Raw genomic sequence first — 19,764 nt, forward strand, 5'->3', positions numbered from 1 at the left:
TGATCCTGCTCCCCCAGGAAAAACAGGGAGAAGACAGTCTGTGAAGTTTGCTGTTTGTGAAACCCCTGAATCGCTGGTGAGACAATGGCAGAAAGAGGAGGACAAACAGGTCTTGCCTTCATACTGACCTCCCCATTCAAAACTGTTGTGTAAAATAGGCATTGAATACCTGACACTCAGTTCATTGGGATAATTTAACAAATATCAGGTGGATAATTTGGGTGATCAGACTCTCTGAGAAAACACAATAGGAAAGGTTTTTTCCCTCAGAAAAAAAGGACTTCATTATGTACACTAGGAAGCCTTTAGATAATGTTCTGGGTGAGCTGGCCAAAGACCTAGAAGGCTCTTCCACAGTCATCGCTATATCTCACATTACTTGGTATTTTGTATACATTTGTGTGTATTTATAATGTGGTCAGGCTAGTCTTTATCTTAACTTCCACTTTATACTGATTGCATACTTTCATATAGGACATAGAAATTACAAGGTAGCTCCAGCTATAAGACACAGTTTAAAAATAATTTCAGTACCAACTGTTCAGTTAAGCATTTTAAAAATGGTACGGAAATTTTAAGAGTCGACAAAGAAATAGGCAAGCAGGTCTGTAAGTATTTTCACATTCTGATCATTGTGCATACATTATTACTATTCTAAAAGGAATATGAATTTAAAGGACATTTCTGCTTCTGCAATGGTGGGAAATACCAGGAAAACAGGCAGGAGTGTGTATGCAGGTTTGCATAGGAGCTCTAGTGCCCTCTGCCGGACACATTGGAGTATTGCAAGTGAGGCTGACCTCTCCTGGGTCAGGAACTCCTTAGGCATTCTGGTGATGCCTATGACTCTTATGGCAGAAAGTGAAGAGGAACTAAAAAGCCTCTTGATGAAAGTGAAAGAGAAGAGTCAAAAAGTTGGCTTAAAGTTCAACATTCAGAAAACTAAGATCATGGCATCTGGTCCCATCACTTCATGGCAGATAGATGGGGAAACAGTGGAAACAGTGTCAGACTTTATTTTTTGGGCTCCAAAATCACTGCAGATCGTGATTGCAGCCATGAAATTAAAAGATGCTTACTCTTTGGAAGGACAGTTATGATCAACCCAGATAGCACATTGAAAAGCAGAGACATTACTTTGCCAACAAAGGTCCGTCTAGTCAAGGCTATGGTTTTTCCAGTGGTCATGTATGGATGTGAGAGTTGGACTGTGAAGAAAGCTGAGCACCAAAGAATAGATGCTTTTGAACTGTGGTGTTGGAGAAGACTCTGGAGAGTCCCTTGGACTGCAAGGAGATCCAATCAGTCCATCCTAAAGGAGATCAGTCCTGGATGTTCACTGGAGGGACTGATGCTGAAGCTGAAACTCCAATATTTTGGCCACCTCATGCGAAGAGTTGACTCATTGGAAAAGACTCTGATGCTGGGAGGGATTGGGGGCAGGAGGAGAAGGGGACGACAGAGGATGAGATGGCTGGATGGCATCCCCGACTCGATGGACGTGAGTCTGAGTGAACTCCGGGAGTTGGTGATGGACAGGGAGGCCTGGCGTGCTGTGATTCATGGGGTCACAAGGAGTCAGACATGACTGAGCGACTGAACTAAACTGAACTGATGATCCTTTCTTAGGATAATGTTTTCAAACGCATAAAATAAACTAAGGAGAATAACAAAGGAAAAATTATGTTGAGTAAATCAACTGCTGCTGCTGCTGCTAAGTCATTTCAGTCATGTCCGCCCTGTGTGACCCCATAGACGGCAGCCCACCAGGCTCCCCCGTCCCTGGGATTCTCCAGGCAAGAACACTGGAGTGGGTTGCCATTTCCTTCTCCAATGCATGAAAGTGAAAACGGAAAGTGAAGTTGCTCAGTCATGTCCAACTCTTCACGACCCAATGGACTGCAGCCCACCAGGCTCCTCCATCCGTGGGATTTTCCAGGCAAGAGTACTGGAGTGGGGTGCCATTGCCTTACTATACTTCAAGTAAAATTAAGTTAAAAAATGATTAGATTGAAATACTGTTGAGTTGCTCAGTCGTGTTGACTCTTTGCAACCCCATGGACGGCAGCACACAGGCTTCCTGGTCCTTCACCATCTCCTGGTTGTTGTTCAGACCCCTTCCCGTGAGCGGGGGTTAATACAAGCAGAGGATGTGGTGCAACGCGCCATCCCAGCGCCGTTCCACTGCTGTCTCACAGCACCGTGAACCACTGAAGGGCGCGGCCTGGGTGGGATGTGGGCAGGCTTGCCTTTTGGAGATGAAGTTCTCTAGAATGGAGCACGTGAAGGCAGGGAGACCAGGCAGGTACCTACTGCATCTGTTCCAGGAACGTTCCAGGACAGTGAAAAGCGAGCACCTGTAGAAAAAGATGACCGAGGTGTTATCCTAGATTCTCTTCGTGATGCAGCCCCAAGAGGGACTCGGGAAACCACTGTCCTGCAGAAATAAATCAAGCAGATGCCACAACACCTGGGACACATTTGCCAGAAAGGAAGTGTAATTGCAGAATTCCCCAGGAATTCCTGCAGAGGTTTGCTGCCTCCGTCACCCTTGAACGTCCTGGTCTGTGGGTCAGAGGCGTCTTCTTGGTTACCAGACACCTCCTGCCCTGGGCTGTCATCCTCACCTCTGCCTGCAGCCCCGGGGAAGGCCACTAGCTCAGACCAGCCTCCCTCTGCTCGGCCCCAACGGGTTTCACCGGCAGTGAGTGAGGCTTGTGGTCGTGGAGCCTGTGAAGGTTCCCTTTCTTGGGAAAAGAGTCTCGGCAGATATAACTAAAAGGGCTTCTCTGGTGGTTCAGCAGATAAAGAATCTGCCTGTAATGCAGGAGACCCGGGTACGATCCCTGGGTGGGGAAGATCCCCCGGAGGAGGGGATGGCAACTCACTCCAGTATTCTGGCCTGGAGAGTCCCATGGACAGAGGAGCCTGGTGGGCTACAGTCCATGGGGTCGCGACTGAGTGACTAAACCACCCAGTGAGACTAAGGATTTTGAGACCAGGAGACTCATCCTGGGTGACCAGGATGGTTCTAAATGCCCTCATGCGTCCTTATAAGAAAGAGGCCGAGGGAGGTTTGATACACAGAGGCAATGGCAACGTGAAGATGGAGCCAGAGGTTGGAGAGAGGAGCTGGGGACAAGGAGTGGGCTTCTCCCTGGAGCCTCCAGAGGGAGCAAGTCTCCAAGATAACCTTGATTTGGGCCCAGCAAAACTGATGTTGGACTTCTGGCCTCCAGAGGTGGGAGGAGAAAAAAGGTGTCTGCGGTTTCAAGGCACCCCGTTTGTGGTATTTTTGCTATAGCCACTTCAGGAAATGAATGAACCAACCCCTGGGGGCGCCTCTGGAGCTTGGCGCTCATTATACAGCCTAAAAGAGCACAGGTTAGTGCCCTCAGGGGAGCCCTTGATCAGTGGTGCTGGTTTAGTTGCTAAGTCGTGTCCAACTCTTGCAACCCCACGGACTGTAGCCCCGCCAGGCTCCTCTGTCCGTGAGATTCTCCAGGCAAAAATACTGGAGTGGGTAGCCTATCCCTCCTCCAGGGGATCTTTCTGACCCAGGGATTGAACCCAGGTCTCCGGGATTACAGGCAGACTCTACCAATTGAGCCACCAGGGAAGCCCAGGTTGAGGGGACAGATAATGAGCCAGGCAAGGGCAGCTGCTCTTCCTCTCCTTCCTGGGCAGGTGGGAAGCTCTGAGATAGGTCCACACCCTCTGCAGAGGATTCTGGCGGGCAACTCGCAAGCACATTTTATATGGTTTTCCCTTTTCTTATTTCCCTTCCCCCATCCTACTGAGCATACCTGCACACACACGCATCCTTCACTCCTGCCTCCTGGGACCGTGTGCCATCAACCAAATTAACTGCTGCACACAGCTTGTGTCTCAACTCTGGCATTGGGGGCACTCTGCCTCAGGCAAGACTCACCTCCAAGATTCGGATTCAAATGACATTCAAGAAAAGCCTTATGGGATTGTTATAAGTATGAGATTAAAGGGCCAGCCCATCAGGAACAGTCTTCCGAGCACTATGGAAAGAGCGGTGTGACACCAACCGCTTTCTTCTGTACCCATTTTCTAAACGGGTGTTTCTCAGACTGGGGTTTATTAAAAATAGTTGGCAGGGTTGAGGCAGGAGGGCAGTGCCTTGCCCACATGCTCCCTTAAGAATAAAACTTAGCTTTGATTTCATTTCAGTGATCATTTAAAAAAAAAAATGGATAGGATCAACTGAATGAGGCCACGCAGGGAAGCCCCATGCCGGGGACTCTTTAGGCGCTTGTGACTCTTGGATGGCTGTGGTTACAAGGTTTTAACTCAGTTTCTCAGAAGAGTCTGTTTTCTTTCATTCATAAGAAAGTCTTTTCATTTAAAAGGGTCCACATGTAACTCAGGTTTGAGAAACACCACTCTAACTGGCTATGGTGTGACAGTGGGTAAGTGGTTAAGCGCAGGGGTTAGGCCTTGGGTTAAGTTCTAGACCCATTTCCTATAAGTTGTGTGACTCTGAACAAGTTACTCAAACCCTCTGAGCTGTAGCTTCCTGCTCTATAAATGGCAGTGCTAACAATAGTTACAGCATTGATTGTTTAGTCTGACACGTTTGTGACTGCACGGACTGGGAGCCCTCCAGGCTCCTCTGTCCACGGGATTCTCCAGGCAAGAAAACTGGAGTGGGTTGCTATTTTCTTCTCTAGGGATCTTCCCGACCCAGGGATCAAATCCGGGTCTCCTGCATTGGCAGGTGGATTCGCTGTGGCTGAGCCACCTGGGAAGGCCCTAGTTACAGCATAGGGTTGTTCTAAATCTGACATGAAATAAAGTACATGAAGTGCTTACTTAGCACAATGCCAGGTTCAATAGCGTCCTTATGAATAATAACAATCAACCAGTAGAAGATCTAGTGGTCACAGCAACAATAATAGTGACATAGTAGGGATAACTGACATTGACACAAAGGAAGCATTTTCTGCGCTAGGGACCAATCCCTCGGTCTTACTCCCTTTTCACCACAAGGGGGCGTAGTCAAGAGCTCAAACTGTGCCCTGCGAAAGGCGACCCTACTTTCCCTCCGGTAGCAATTTTGTTAAAAAGGAACGCACTGATCTCCCAGGCGTCCTTGGTCTGTACTCCTGGGGTCTCCATTTTATTCACAGGGTTCTAAAGGTCAGACTACAATCCAAAAAAACAACAACAACAACAATAATAATAGCTAAGGTATGTAACTTATTGCATACCTACAGGGCCCTGAGTGAAGCCCCTGGGTGTGTGTGTGTGTGTGTGTGTGTGTGTGTGTGTGTGTGTGTGTGTGTACACAGGTACATGCACGCATGTAAATAAATTATAGGAATTTAGTATGATCTCAGGGTGAAGGGTAGGGTTTAAATACTATGAGGAAAAATTGTATGGAGAAGCAGATATTTTCCTGATCAAAATATTTTAAAAAGTTAGACAGCCAAGAAGAAACTGTGCAAGGCTGACCTTGGAGTGTTTCCCTTTATGGACTCACGCACACTCACAGAATCACACACATACACACATAAATGTATCTGAAGTGTAGTTGGGTTCATCACCGCAGTGGTGGGAGGGTCACAGCTACAAAGGGCAGATTGCAGGACTCAGAAGTCACCAGCAGAATATAAACTGCTGCAGCCGCCACAGAAAAACAGGACGCAGGGTCCTCAAGAAACTGAAAATAGAGCCCTGAATATTCATTGGAAGGACCGACACTGAAGCTGAAGCTCCAATACTTTGGTCACCTGATGCAGAGAGTCGACTCCCTGAAAAAGACCCTGATGCTGGGAAAGATTGAGGGCAGGAGGAGAAGGGGACAACGACAGAGGATGAGATGGCTGGATGGTATCACCGACTCAATGGATATGAGTTTGAGTAAGCTCCGGGAGTTGGTGACAGACAGGGAGGCCTGGCATGCTGCAGCCCACGGGGTCACAAAGAGTCGGACACGACTGAGCAACTGAACAACAAGAGCTGCAATTCCAGTCCTAGGTGTATATCCAGAAAAAAACAAAAACTCTAATATGAAAAGACACATGCGACCCAGTGTTCATAGCAGCACTATTTACAATAGCCAAGACACGGAAGCAACCCCAGTGTGCAAAAACAGGCCATTGCATAAGAAGATGCAGTATGTATATATATACGTATAGATATATACACACACGCGCGTATATATACAATGGAATATTAGCTATAAAAAGAATGGAATACTGCCATTTGCAGCAACATGGACGGACCTGCTGCTGAGTCGCGTCAGTCGTGTCCGACTCTGTGCGACCGCATAGACGGCAGCCCACCAGGCTCCCCGTCCCTGGGATTCTCCAGGCAAGAACACTGGAGTGGGTTGCCATTTCCTTCTCCAATGCGTGAAAGTGAAAAGTGAAAGGGAAGTCGCTCAGTCGTGTCCGACCCTCAGCGACCCCATGGACTGCAGCCTTCCAGGCTCCTCCGTCCATGGGATTTTCCAGGCAAGAGTACTGGAGTGGGGTGCCATTGCCTTCTCCGTGGATGGACCTAGAGAATATCATATTTAGCGAGGTAAGTCAGGCCGAGACAAATATTATATCATTTATATGTGGAATCTTAACAACAATAATACAAATGAATCTGTATACAAAATAAAAATACACTTCCAGACGTAGAAAACAAGCTTCTGGTTACCAAAGAGGAGAGGGAGGGGTTGAGAGGCAAATTAGGAATATGGGTTTAACAGATATAAACCACCATATATAAAACAGATAAGCAACCAGGATTTACTGTATAGCACAGGGAAGAGAAACGCTGGACTGGAAGAAGCACAAGCTGGAATCAAGATTGCCGGGAGAAATATCAATAACCTCAGATATACAGATGACACCACCCTTATGGCAGAAAGTGAAGAGGAACTAAAAAGCCTCTTGATGAAAGTGAAAGTGGAGACTGAAAAAGTTGGCTTAAAGCTCAACATTCAGAAAACGAAGATCATGGCATCCGGTCCCATCACTTCATGGGAAATAGATGGGGAAACAGTGGAAACAGTGTCAGACTTTATTTTTTTGGGCTCCAAAATCACTGCAGATGGTGACTGCAGCCATGAAATTAAAAGACGCTTACTCCTTGGAAGGAAAGTTATGACCAACCTAGATAGCATATTCAGAAGCAGAGACATTACTTTGCCAACAAAGGTCCGTCTAGTCAAGGCTATGGTTTTTCCTGTGGTCATGTATGGATGTGAGAGTTGGACTGTGAAGAAGGCTGAGCGCCGAAGAATTGATGCTTTTGAACTGTGGTGTTGGGAGAAGACTCTTGAGAGTCCCTTGGACTGCAAGGAAATCCAACCAGTCCATTCTGAAGGAGATCAGCCCTGGGATTTCTTTGGAGGGAATGATGCTGAAGCTGAAACTCCAATACTTTGGCCACCTCATGCGAAGAGCTGACTCATTGGAAAAGACTCTGATGCTGGGAGGGATTGGGGGCAGGAGAAGAAGGGGACGACAGAGGATGAGATGGCTGGATGGCATCACTGACTCGATGGATGTGAGTCTGAGTGAACTCCGGGAGTTGGTGATGGACAGGGAGGCCTGGCGTGCTGCGATTCATGGGGTCGCAAAGAGTCGGACACGACTGAGCGACTGAGCTGAACTGAACTGAATAACGTATAATGGAAAATAACCTGAAATATATGTGTATATATAATGAATCATGTTGCTGTACATCTGAAACTAACACTGTATTGTAAATCACCTATACTTCAACTGAATAAAAAAGTCACCCACCAAGCTCAGCTTTGATTATGCGAGAATCACAGCTGTTTCTACGTCTGGTGTCAAATATGTGGACCCTACAGCAAATCAGAAGAGGTGCGTGAGAGGCCTGCTGGACTCCATGAATAGTCTTACACCTGAGCAAAACACTCTTTGCCTTGTAATTTCCTTCTTTAACAAAATTATTTATTTATTTGGCTGCGCCGGGTCTCAGTTGTGGCATGTGGGATCTGGTTCCCTGACCAGGATTCCCCGGGTCCCCTGCACTGGGGCCGAGGAGTCTCAGCCACTGGACCCCCGGGGAGTCCCCGCTGTTATTTCCTAAAAATGCTTGGATCAGATGAGTTTGCCTAGCCTTGCAGACCCACTTCCCCTCCCGGCTGGTCAACCTGCCCAGTTGAGTGGTGCAGGGCTGCCCAGCATAACAGCCTGCCCTCTGGTTTCCTTAGTGAAACCTTGATCTGGGGAAAGGACCCAACGTGAGGGCCCCGCAGCTAGTTCCTCCATAACCAGAAATAAAACCGAGATGACTGTATTTCTTCATCTAAAGAACAAACACGGAGCAAGATGTCCAGAAACCTAGAGACATTCTTTTCTCTAAATTATTTGCCTAACTTAAAAAGTTCTCATCACCACAAGCTGCCAGCCTGGAAATATCCCGGCAACTTTCTCGGTTGTGTTTTTGATACGAGAGTGATCTTACTTCTGCAAGAAGCGTGAGATAAGCCCTGGAGTGTACAGGGACTTCAACTACTCAGAGAGACAGGGCTGTCAGACATAGCTCTGTTGTAAGGAAGGTCTTGTCTTTGAGGCTTTAGATGCTGACAGGTTTCTCTAAGATGTTCAGGGCAAACGTCCAGGCACTGGAGTAAAAGGGACTTGAGTACACATATGCATAGAAAAAAAGACTGGAAGAGAAGACTGCAAAATATTGTTCAGTTGCTAAGTCGCACCCAACTCTTTGGTGACCCCGTGGACTGCAGCATGCCAGGCTCCCCTTGTTCTTCAGTGTCTCCCAGAGTTTGCTCAAATTCTTGTCCATTAGGTCAGTAATACTACCTAACCATCTCATCCTCTGCCTTCCCCTTCTCTTGCCTTTAATCTTTCCCAGCATCAGGGTCTTTCCCAATGAGTTGGCTCTTTGCATCCGGTGGCCAACGTACTGAAACTTCAGTATCGAGGGTTAGCTATAATATTTACTTTCTTCTTTGTGCTCGAGTACATATTCCAAACTGAATACAAGGAGCATCAGTTATTTTTAGCAGAAAGACAGTTTTAAAGTTCACCTTCTTCAAAGATAGTCCCAGCTGAGGCGGACACCGTTGAGTGAAACGTGCAAAGGATTTGAGACCAGGACATCGATTCATCAACACTCCCCGTCCCAATCTCAGCGTGTGCCCAGCGTAGTGCTGGGCAAGGTGGGGGGTGCCCCGGAGAAGCCATAGTTCTGCCTCCAAGGGGCAAGACAGGGACGAAAGGGAACAGACACAGTCCATTCACAGGTGACTCCCTTCAGCCTGCGAAGGTCCTCTGGGTGGGCTGTTACTATTTTTCTCATTTTACAATGAGGAAACCGAAGCTCAGAAAGCGAAGGCCCTGGGCTAGGTAGCAGCAAACCCTGCCTCTCCCGTCCTGGGACCTCCAGCCCTGAGAGCTTACTCACCTCGGGGAGAGGGGACAGCGGAAGACGGTTTAACCCATCGTGGCTTTCCTGCACGCACGTGCCCGTCAGTCACTTATCAACCAAAACCAACAAAACCGCCTGGACTTTCTCCAGAGGCAGAGGGAGCGTCCATCTTATTAAAGCAGAGCACAGCTGGAAGCTATTACCTGCCTGGCAATTGAAGGCACAGCAAGCTGGAAATGGGGGTGGGGCAGCGAGGGGGGGGGGCGCCCACGTGTCCCCAAAGCCCTCGGAGGCATCGCCAGGTAATCAGTGAAATGCGTGAAAACTGAGAGACTGGCTGCCAAGTATAATACCTCAGGACACTTCCAAGCTGGACTTAACTCTTGTCTCTGAGGCAGCAAGTCAGGCACATGGCTAATAAACCCTGTAAAAGACTAAGGCACGCATGAGATTTTTTTTTTTTTAAGACTAAAACCCACTAACCTCCCTGCAGACGTCTGCTGTGTAATGGGATTCAGGGTTCCGTGGTTCTCCTTCTCTGCGTGTAAAAATCTGTGTGAGCCAACATCAGCTTACCGCCGAGCGTGGATACTCTGACATCAGCAAGAAGCAGCTGGTGCTTCTGGGAAATTCAAGCTCTGAAACCCTGTTTTGCTTGCGGAGACGCAATAAGGTCAGCGAATAACCAAATAACCCACCCCTGGGTCCCGAGGTCTTTCTGACCTATGAGTCTTTGAAGGCACTTCTGTTTATTTTTCCCTTGTGGTGACAGAAGCTTGTGGGTGTTATCTCTGGGAGCCCATTGAAAACCTTCACGGAGTGAGGTCAGTTGTAGGAGTCAGCCAGGGTTGTCGTAACACAGTACCACAGTCTGGGGAGTTTAAGCAACAGAGAATTATTTCCTCATGAATCTGGATGCTGGAGGTCTGAGATTAAGGTGTCAGTGGGGTTGGTTTTGAGTCACTTCCTAAGCAGGTTGGTAAGAAGGCCGGGGTCCCCAAGGAGGAAAAAGGGGTCTGGGGCTCTTGAAGCAGAGATAGGGGTCTCGAATTCTCAAGGAGGAGGAAAGGACAAACATCCTTTTTTTCTCTGTACGTTCTTTAGTCTTGGTCACATAAAAAGTTTTTTTCTTTGATGATTACACAACAACTCAGTTTACACTCTGTACTAAGGGTTATATAACAACAATGTGTCCTTCTTGAGGACAGATTCTCCTTCCTGAAGACCTTCTGACTAATCCTAATCCTAATATCTTAGAATGTATATTATGGGAGTGGGTCTGGTAGGATCTTTCTATTGTTAAGTTCTAATCCTGTTATCCTAAAATGTAAATTGTGGGAGTGGGTCTAGTAAGATCTTTACAACCTTGAGACATTCTTTTGATGTATTGTAATAACCAATTTAAAAGTATATAACTCTCTTGCTAACACTAGCAAGGGGGGCACTCTCATCCCCCTCCTGATGTCTATGTCAGAAGCGTTCTCTGTTCTGCTTTATACTTTAATAAAACTCTGCTGTACAAAAGCTCTTGAGTGATCAAGCCTGGTCCCTGGTCCCGAAGTTAAATCTTTGGAAATCACAAAGCTGACACCGTTCACCGTAAGCTATTAGTTTCCTCTGAGGTCTCTCTCCTTGGCTTGTAGACAGGACGTCTTCTGTCTGTGTCTTCGCATGGTCATCCCTCTGTATGAGTCTGAGTCCTAATCTCCTCTTCTAATAAAGACACTAGTCAGATTAGATTGGGCTTCCCTGGTGGCTCAGTGGTAAAGAATCCACCTGCCACGCAGGGGAAAGAAAGAAAGAAAGACAGTGAAGTCACTCAGTCGTGTCCAAATCTTTGTGACCCCGTGGACTGTAGCCTACCAGGCTCCTCTGTCCATGGGATTCTCCAGGCAAGAATTCTGGAGTGGGTTGCCATTTCCTTCTCCAGGGATCGAACCTGGGTCTCCCACATTGTAGGCAAATGCTTTACCCTCTGAGCCACCAGGGAAGCCATGCAGGGGACCTGGGTTCGATCCCTGGATCGGGCAGATCCCTAGAGAAGGAAAGGGCACCCCACTCCAGTATTCTTGCCTGGAGAACCCCTTGGACAGAGGAGCCTGGTGGGCTCCAGTCTACAGGATTCCAAAAGAATTGGGCACGATTTAGCAACTCATCAGCAACATATTAGAACAGAGGATCCCAAAAGAATTGGGCATGATTTAGCAACTCATCAGCAATGTATTAGAACAGGGCCCTCCTGGGTGACTTCATTTTAACTTAGTCACCTCTTTTAAAATCCCATCTCCAGAAACAGTCACATTCTGGGGTGCTGAGGGTTAGCGCTGCAGCGGATGAATTTGGTGGAAGGGACACAGTTCTGCCCATAACATTGTTGGGGGCAACAGAGACGCAGTAGAAACATTCTACTGTATTCTTTGTGGATCAGGGACCAGCTCAAAGGAGGCCGTGCGAGAAGGCGACCTTCTGTACCCACTGTGACCTCAGGATGGAGGCTTCGGTGAAGATGCTTCCAGCCCTCTGCTCCCATCAACTGGGACTCATCCTTCCAGCCCAGACTACACCCTGAGGAAAGGGGTCCCTTGTCTAGGAAGCTCAGACACCCGCTAGGACCCTGCAGATCCCCGTGATGACACCTTGCCCACCTGGACTACAGCAGAGACAATTCACACCTGAGCAGCCCAGGGGATGGCGCTCCACCTGCTCACTGGCCTGAAGCCATTCTGTATCCCTGGGAGTTTGGGGGCAGGGGTCTTCCCAGGTCGTCCAGAGGGGCAGGACAACTTGGTGATCTGGGGACAGGAATGACCCTCAGAGGGATGGAGGCAGGGCCGCTGCGGCTGGATTTATTCGCTCATTCAACAGGGATCTGCAGGGGCCAGGTCCGCGTCGGGCACAGGTGCCTGTGATTCATTAACATGCGCGACAGACGGCAGCCCGTGAGCTCATGGAGGCTCCATGCCAAGGCAGAGGGGTGGCCACAGACGCGCGTTGCGCCCAGAGGTGCTTCCTGTGAAATGTCCATTCGGGCCCAGGGAACCGGGGACTCCCAGCCTCCTCTGGCTGAGGGTTTCTGGGTGGTTTCCTGTTTCAGCCCCACGGCCGGGGAAATTTCTGCTTTTTGCTCTTTTGAACTCTAAGCGGGGACACGCACGCGCTTGATGAGGGAGTTTTCTGGTTAGAGGAAAGTTTTTATGTCCTGTGTGCACTGCTTAACATATCCTGAAAAACTCAGTTCAAATGTCACTTCCCGTGAGAAACCTCGTCTGACCCCCACCAACCCCTCTTCTGTGCTCATGCGGCGTGAATCATCGGCGCGGAGGTGCACGTCTGGTTGAGCTGTGTCCCTCCCCCAGCCCCTGGGTTCCTCCAGACTGCCTCCAGGCAGGCTCTCTGCCTTGTATCTGTGTATCTGCCCTCGGGCCACCGGTATCCGGCACAGAGAAAGTGCTGGGTGAAATGAAAAACAGAGACCCAGGTGGAGCCCCCTCCAGCCTGCCTTTGGTGTGGTCCTTACCACCACCCCATTACCCTCTTTAGGATCACGTAGTTCATGACCACATGATTTCAAAGCAGCAACGGGCATGGACAATATTTTGAGAGACTCAGTCAGTTCAGTTGCTCCGTCGTGTCCGACTTTGCGACCCCATGAATCGCAGCTCGCCATGTCTCCCTGTCCATCACCAACTCCCGGAGTTCACTCAGACTCACGTCCATCGAGTCGGGGATGCCATCCAGCCATCTCATCCTCTGTCGTCCCCTTCTCCTCCTGCCCTTAATCCCTCCCAGCATCAGAGTCTTTTCCAATGAGTCAGCTCTTCGCATAAGGTGGCCAAAGTACTGGTGTTTCAGCTTTAGCATCATTCCCTCCAAAGAAAATCCAGGACTGATCGTCTTTAGAATGGACTGGTTGAATCTCCTTGCAGTCCAAGGAACTCTCAAGGGTTTTCTCCAACACCACAGTTCAAAAGCATCAATTCTTTGGCGCTCAGCCTTCTTCACAGTCCAACTCTCACATCCATACATGACCACAGGAAAAACCATAGCCTTGACTAGATGGACCTTTGTTGGCAAAGTAATGTCTCTGCTTTTGAATATGCTATCTAGGTTGGTCATAACTTTCCTTCCAAGAAGTAAGTGTCTTTTAATTTCATGGCTGCAGTCACCATCTGCAGTGATTTTGGAGCCCAAAAAAATAAAGTCTAACACTGTTTCCACTGTTTCCCCATCTATTTCCCATGAAGTGATGGGACCAGATGCCATGATCTTAGTTTTCTGAATCTTGAGCTTTAAGCCAACTTTTTCATTCTCTTCGTTCACTTTTATCAAGAGGCTTTTTAGTTCCTCTTCACATTCTGCCATAAGGGTGGTATCATCTGCATAGCTGAGGTTATTGATATTTCTCCTGGCAATCTTGATTTCAGCTTGTGCTTCTTCCAGCCCAGCATTTCTCATGATGTACTCTGCATAGAAGTTAAATAAGCAGAGTGACAATATGCAGCCTTGATGTACTCCTTTTCCTATTTGGAACCAGGCTATTGTTCCATGTCCAGTTCTAACTGTTGCTTCCTGATCTGCATATAGGTTTCTCAAGAGTCAGGTCAGGTGGTCTGGTATTTCCATCACTTTCAGAATTTTCCACAGTTTATTGTGGTCCACACAGTCAAAGGCTTTGGCATAGTCAATACAACAGAAATAGATGCTTTTCTGGAACTCTCTTGCTTTTTTCGATGATCCAGCGGATGTTGGCAATTTGGTCTCTGGTTCCTCTGCCTTTTCTAAAACCAGCTGGAACATCTGGAAGTTCATGGTTCACATATTGCTGAAGCCTGGCTTGGAGAATTTTGAGCGTTACTTTACTAGCGTGTGAGATGAGTGCAATCGTGCGGTAGTTTGAGCATTCTTTGGCATTGCCTTTCTTTGGGATTGGAATGAAAACTGAACTTTTCCAGTCCTGTGGCCACTGCTGAGTTTTCCAAATTTGCTGGCATATTGAGTGCAGCACTTTCACAGCATCATCTTTTAGGATTTGAAAGAGCTCAACTGGAATTCCATCACCTCCACTAGCTTTATTCGTAGTGATGCTTTCTAAGGCCCACTTGACTTCACATTCCAGGATGTCTGGCTCTAGGTCAGTGATCACACCATCGTGATTATCTGGGTCGTGAAGATCTTTTTTGTACAGTTCTTCTGTGTATTCTTGCCACCTCTTCTTAATATCTTCTGCTTCTGTTAGGTCCATACCATTTCTGTCCTTTATTGGGCCCATCTTTGCATGAAATGTTCCCATGGTATCTCTAATTTTCTTGAAGAGATCTCTAGTCTTCCCCATTCTGTTGTTTTCCTCTATTTCTTTGCACTGATCACTGAGGAAGGCTTTCTTATCTCTTCTTGCTATTTTTTGAAACTCTGCATTCAGATGCTTATATCTTTCCTTTTCTCCTTTGCTTTTTGCTTCTCTTCTTTTCACAGCTATTTGTAAGGCCTCCCCAGACAGCCATTTTGCTTTTTTGCATTTCTTTTCCATGGGGATGGTCTTGATCCCTGTCTCCTGTACAATGTCACAAACCTCATTCCATAGTTCATCAGGCACTCTATCTATCAGATCTAGGCCCTTAAATCTATTTCTCACTTCCGCTGTATAATCATAAGGGACTTGATTTAGGTCATACCTGAATGGTCTAGTGGTTTTCCCTACTTTCTTCAATTTCAGTCTGAATTTGGCAATAAGGAACTCATGATCTGAGCCATAGTCAGCTCCCGGCCTTGTTTTTGCTGACTGTATAGAGCTTCTCCATTTTTGGTTGCAAAGAATATAATCAATCTGATTTCGGTGTTGACCATCTGATGATATCCATGTGTAGAGTCTTCTCTTGTGTTGTTGGAAGAGGGTGTTTGCTATGACCAGTGCGTTCTCTTGGCAAAATTCTATTAGCCTTTGCCCTGCTTCATTCCGTATTCCAAGGCCAAATTTGCCTGTTACTCCAGGTGTTTCTTGACTTCTTACTTTTGCATTCCAGTCTCCTATAATGAAAAGGACATCTTTTTTGGGTGTTAGTTCTAAAAGGTCTTGTAGGTCTTCATAGAACCATTCAACTTCAGCTTCTTCAGCGTTACTGGTTGGGGCATAGGCTTGGATTACTGTGATATTGAATGATTTGCCTTGGAAATGAACAGAGATCATTCTGTTGCTTTTTAGATTGCATCCAAGTACTGCATTTGAGATACTGGCAACCCCTAAAGTGTGGAATGAGACTCTGTCTTGTTATTTCTCTTGGCACAGCTAAAACTTAGGATTTGTTACCTGTGTTCAAGACAGAAGGGAATGCTCCATTTCAGTTAGAGGTTAGGGAAAATAAACATGTAAATTTTTCCTATTTAAGTTCGTGGACCCTCTGGGTTCTATTCACAGACCCTTTGAGGGATCCACACCATGTGATTAAGATCCTCCAGACTAGAACTTTCATCTCCCAAGTCGTACTTTGCCCTTTCCCTTGGTAAACTCCACCCCCAGCCAGCTCAGGTGCAAGGTTTTGCTGCGTCCCAAGCCTCGGGGTGACCTTGAAGTCAGGCGTCCTCAGCTCCGTTGCTCCACCTGCATGGTGTCTCCAGCTGCTGACAGAACTTGGCCCTTTGCTTGCTCCCCCACTGGACCTCAGATGGGTAAAAGCATCAGCCTGCAGTGAGGGAGACCTGGGTTCGATCCCCGGGTTGGGAAGATCCCCTGGAGAAGGGAAAGGCTGCCCACTCCAGTATTCTGGCCTGGAGAATTCCGTGGACTGTATAGCCCATAGGGTTGCAAAAGAGTCGGACACAGTTGAGCAAATTTAACTTTCAGTTTTTTTCACAAGTAATGAGAGCAAACCAGCCTGCAGCCTGGTTGACAATCTCTTCTCCCCAGGGGCCCCCCTCGGCTGCCCCGATGGCAGGGTTTTCTTCCTTTTCTTTTTCTCCTTTCTCCCCAGCACTGCCCAGTCTCTCTAGCTTTCCACTTCCAGGTTTTCTTCCTGTCCTTTTCAACCCACGGGCAAGTCAGCTCTGCCCCAGCTCTGCCTACCCCAGCAGCTCAGATGCTCAGCACAACATGAGGCTCTTCTTGGGTAGACATTTCACCAATCGAAATCTATTTATCACAATGTTTCTTCTAAGGGCACCCAGAACTCTCCTTGATATTAACTTGGATAAATGTGGTTCTCTCCATCTTATTACAACAGGATCAGAAGTTCTTTGAAGACTCTTGCTCCTTTGGGATTTTCCTCCACTGATGTGCCCTTCTGGGAGCAAGGATATGAGCCTTATCCATCCTTATCTCTTGTGTTTCCTTAGCCTTTGGACACCTGTTCATCTGTGGTGATCGAGTGTAGCCTGGACTTTACATTAAACACAAATACTTCATGACAAGTAGGTTCACTCAACAAAGGCAGGGGTGGATTAATATTAGGGAACCTATCAGTGTATTTCATTGCATTGAACCATAATAATTTCAATAGACACCCCAAAAACATTTGAAAAGCTGCATACTATTGATAAACTCTTAGCAATCCAGAAACATGCTGAGTCCTAACCAGGGTTCACCAGAAGCTTACACAAATCATGATGTAAGAGAAGACTCTTGAGAGTCCCTTAGCAAGGAGATCAAACCAGTCAATCCAAAAGGAAATCAACCCTAAATGTTCATTGGAAGGACTGATGCTGAAGCTGAAGCTCCAACACTTTGGCCGCGTGATGCGACAAGCCAACTCAGTGGAAAAGACTCTGATGCTGGGAAAGATTGAGGGCAGGAAGAGAAGGAGGTAACAGAGGATGAGATGGCTGGATGGCATCCCCAACTCAATGGACATGAGTTTGAGTAAGCTCCAGGAGATGGTGGACAGGGAAGTCTGGTGTGCTGCAGTTCAGGGGGTTGCAAGGAGTTGGACACGACTGAGCAACTGAACAATAACAAGGGTGAAACACTGGAAAGAAGGGGTGGCTGCCATCCAACGCTGCTTCTCTTCAACCTTGTAAAGCGGGCCTTGATAGCATAGAAGGGTAAGACTAAGGGGCCCGAGTCTAAAATGAGAAGGAAAGACACTGTCACTCTTGCAGGTGATGTGATGAACTACCTAGAGAATCCAAGACACCAAATGAAAAACTAATGTGAGAATTTGAGGAGGGGGTTGGACGCAAGATCAACAGACACAAATCAATGGCTTTAATTTCCATTAGTGTGGGTATTTTTAATAGAAGAGTTCATTATTTTACTTTTTTGCGGGGGGACATGCTTGACAGCTTGCAGAATCCTAGTTCCCCAAACAGAGATTGAACCTGTGTCCTCGGCAATGGAAGCTCAGAGTTTTAACCCCTGGACTGCCAAGGAATTCCCTGCTGCTGCTGTTGCTAAGTCGCTTCATTTGTGTCCGACTCTGTGTGACCCCATAGATGGCAGCCCACCAGGCTCCCCCGTCCCTGGGATTCTCCAGACAAGAACACTGAAGTGGGTTGTCATTTCCTTCTCCAATGCATGAAAGTGAAAAGCGAAAGTGAAGTCACTCAGTCGTGTCCGACTAGTGTGAGTATTTTTAAAAAGCAATAGAGTATAACAACTGTTGGTGAGAACTGGAGAAACTGGATCTCTGTGCGTTGCTGGTGGGACTGTAAAGTGGTGCAGACACTGCGGGAAATGGTGTGATGATTCCTCAAAAAAATTAAACAAAGAATTACCATATGATCCAGAAATTCCAGTGCTCATATGTATCCAAAGAAGTGGAAGAAGAGACTCAAACAGATGTTTTTACAGTGGGTATTCCTAGTCATCACAGCAGTACTCACGATAGCCAAAAGGGTAAAGCCACCCAAGTGTCCATTGACAGAGGAATGGATAAAAAAATGTGACACATACATGCGATGGATTATCATTCAGCCGTAAAAAGCAGTGAAGAGCTGCTACAGGCTACAGTGTGCATGAATCGTGGACACATTATGTTAAGTGCAAGAATCCAGACACAGAAGGACAAATATTGTATGGGCTTCCCAGAGCAGTCACGTCCATAACGACAAAAGGGGCTGGAAGTAGGGGGTGCTGGGGGCTTAGTGTCTAATGACTACAGGGTTTCTGTTCGGGAAGATGAGAAAGTTCTGGGACTGGATGGTGAGGGTGGATGCACAACAGTGTGAATGTACTCAGTGCCACAGAACTGTCCACTCAAAACTGATTAAAGTGGGCTTCCCTGGTGGCTCAGTCGGTAAAGAATCTGCTGCAGTGCAGGAGATCGCCTGCCATGCTGGAGACCTGAGTTTGATCCCTGGGTCGGGAAGATCCCCTGGAGGAGGAAATGGCAACCCACTCCAGTATTCTTGCCTGGAGCATCCCATGAACAGAGGAAGCCTGGCAGGTGAGAGTCCATAGGGTCGCAAAGAGTTGGATATGATTTAGCGACTAAACCACCACCACCACAACCACAATAAAATATTAATGGTTTTTGTAATCGCTAACTGTAACTAATTAGAAAAGGTAAGGAGAAAGAGGGGCTTCCCTGGTGGCGCAGCAGTAAAGAATCTGCTTGCAATGCAGGAGACACAGGAGACCCGGGTTCAATCCCTGGGTCGGGAAGATCCCCTACAGTTCATAGGGTTGCAAAGAGTCAGACTTGACTGAAGTGACTTAGCAGAGACTCACATACACACAAGGGGAAAGGGAACCTACTTGAAAATCAACAGAGTCCATAGTACAACCAAGAATGAAACCACCAACTCTCCTGCTATAGTCATTGTAACACTAAAGGCAAATAAATACACAAAGCTGAATGCAGAGCCCAGAACTCCCAGACATCTCACTGCTTAGAATCTACCCTAATAACAAAATAAGTGGACGTGTGCGTGGGTACATATGTGCAAGAAGGCTCACCGAAATGACGTTGGTAGAAGTGAGCAAAATTGAGAGCAATGTGCACTTTCAACTATGTGGTTGTGTATTTACCTAGAGAGCTAAAATGCAGGGAAAAGTGTCTAGAAATCTACGTAGCCGACTGCTGTGATCAGTCCTAGGGGAACTTTCCTTCGGCGAGTTTCTAGGAGGATGTATTCAGATAGTATTGGTGAATTTCTTTTTCTTTACTAAAGTAGGAAGAACCAGCTATCTCCCCCTGTGATAATCCGGCCTTGTCCATGCACCTGTCAGGGCCTCTCTGTGGAGTCAGCATTAGGGCATCTGTGGATGTGAGGGCAACAGCTACACCTCCGGGTGGCCTTCCAGAAGAGGGCGGTCTGTGTGAGGGTGTTACAGGAAGATCAGGATTCCACCCGAGATCCTCCCTTCTGATACAGCAGTCGGTTATTCTGGGTGCCCCGTAACCTTCAGCACAGTCATCCTTGACTTTGGCTTTGGCTGTACAT

This window comes from Bos mutus, chromosome 12, assembly GCF_027580195.1.
Source record: "Bos mutus isolate GX-2022 chromosome 12, NWIPB_WYAK_1.1, whole genome shotgun sequence".
Taxonomy (NCBI): Eukaryota; Metazoa; Chordata; class Mammalia; order Artiodactyla; family Bovidae; genus Bos; species Bos mutus.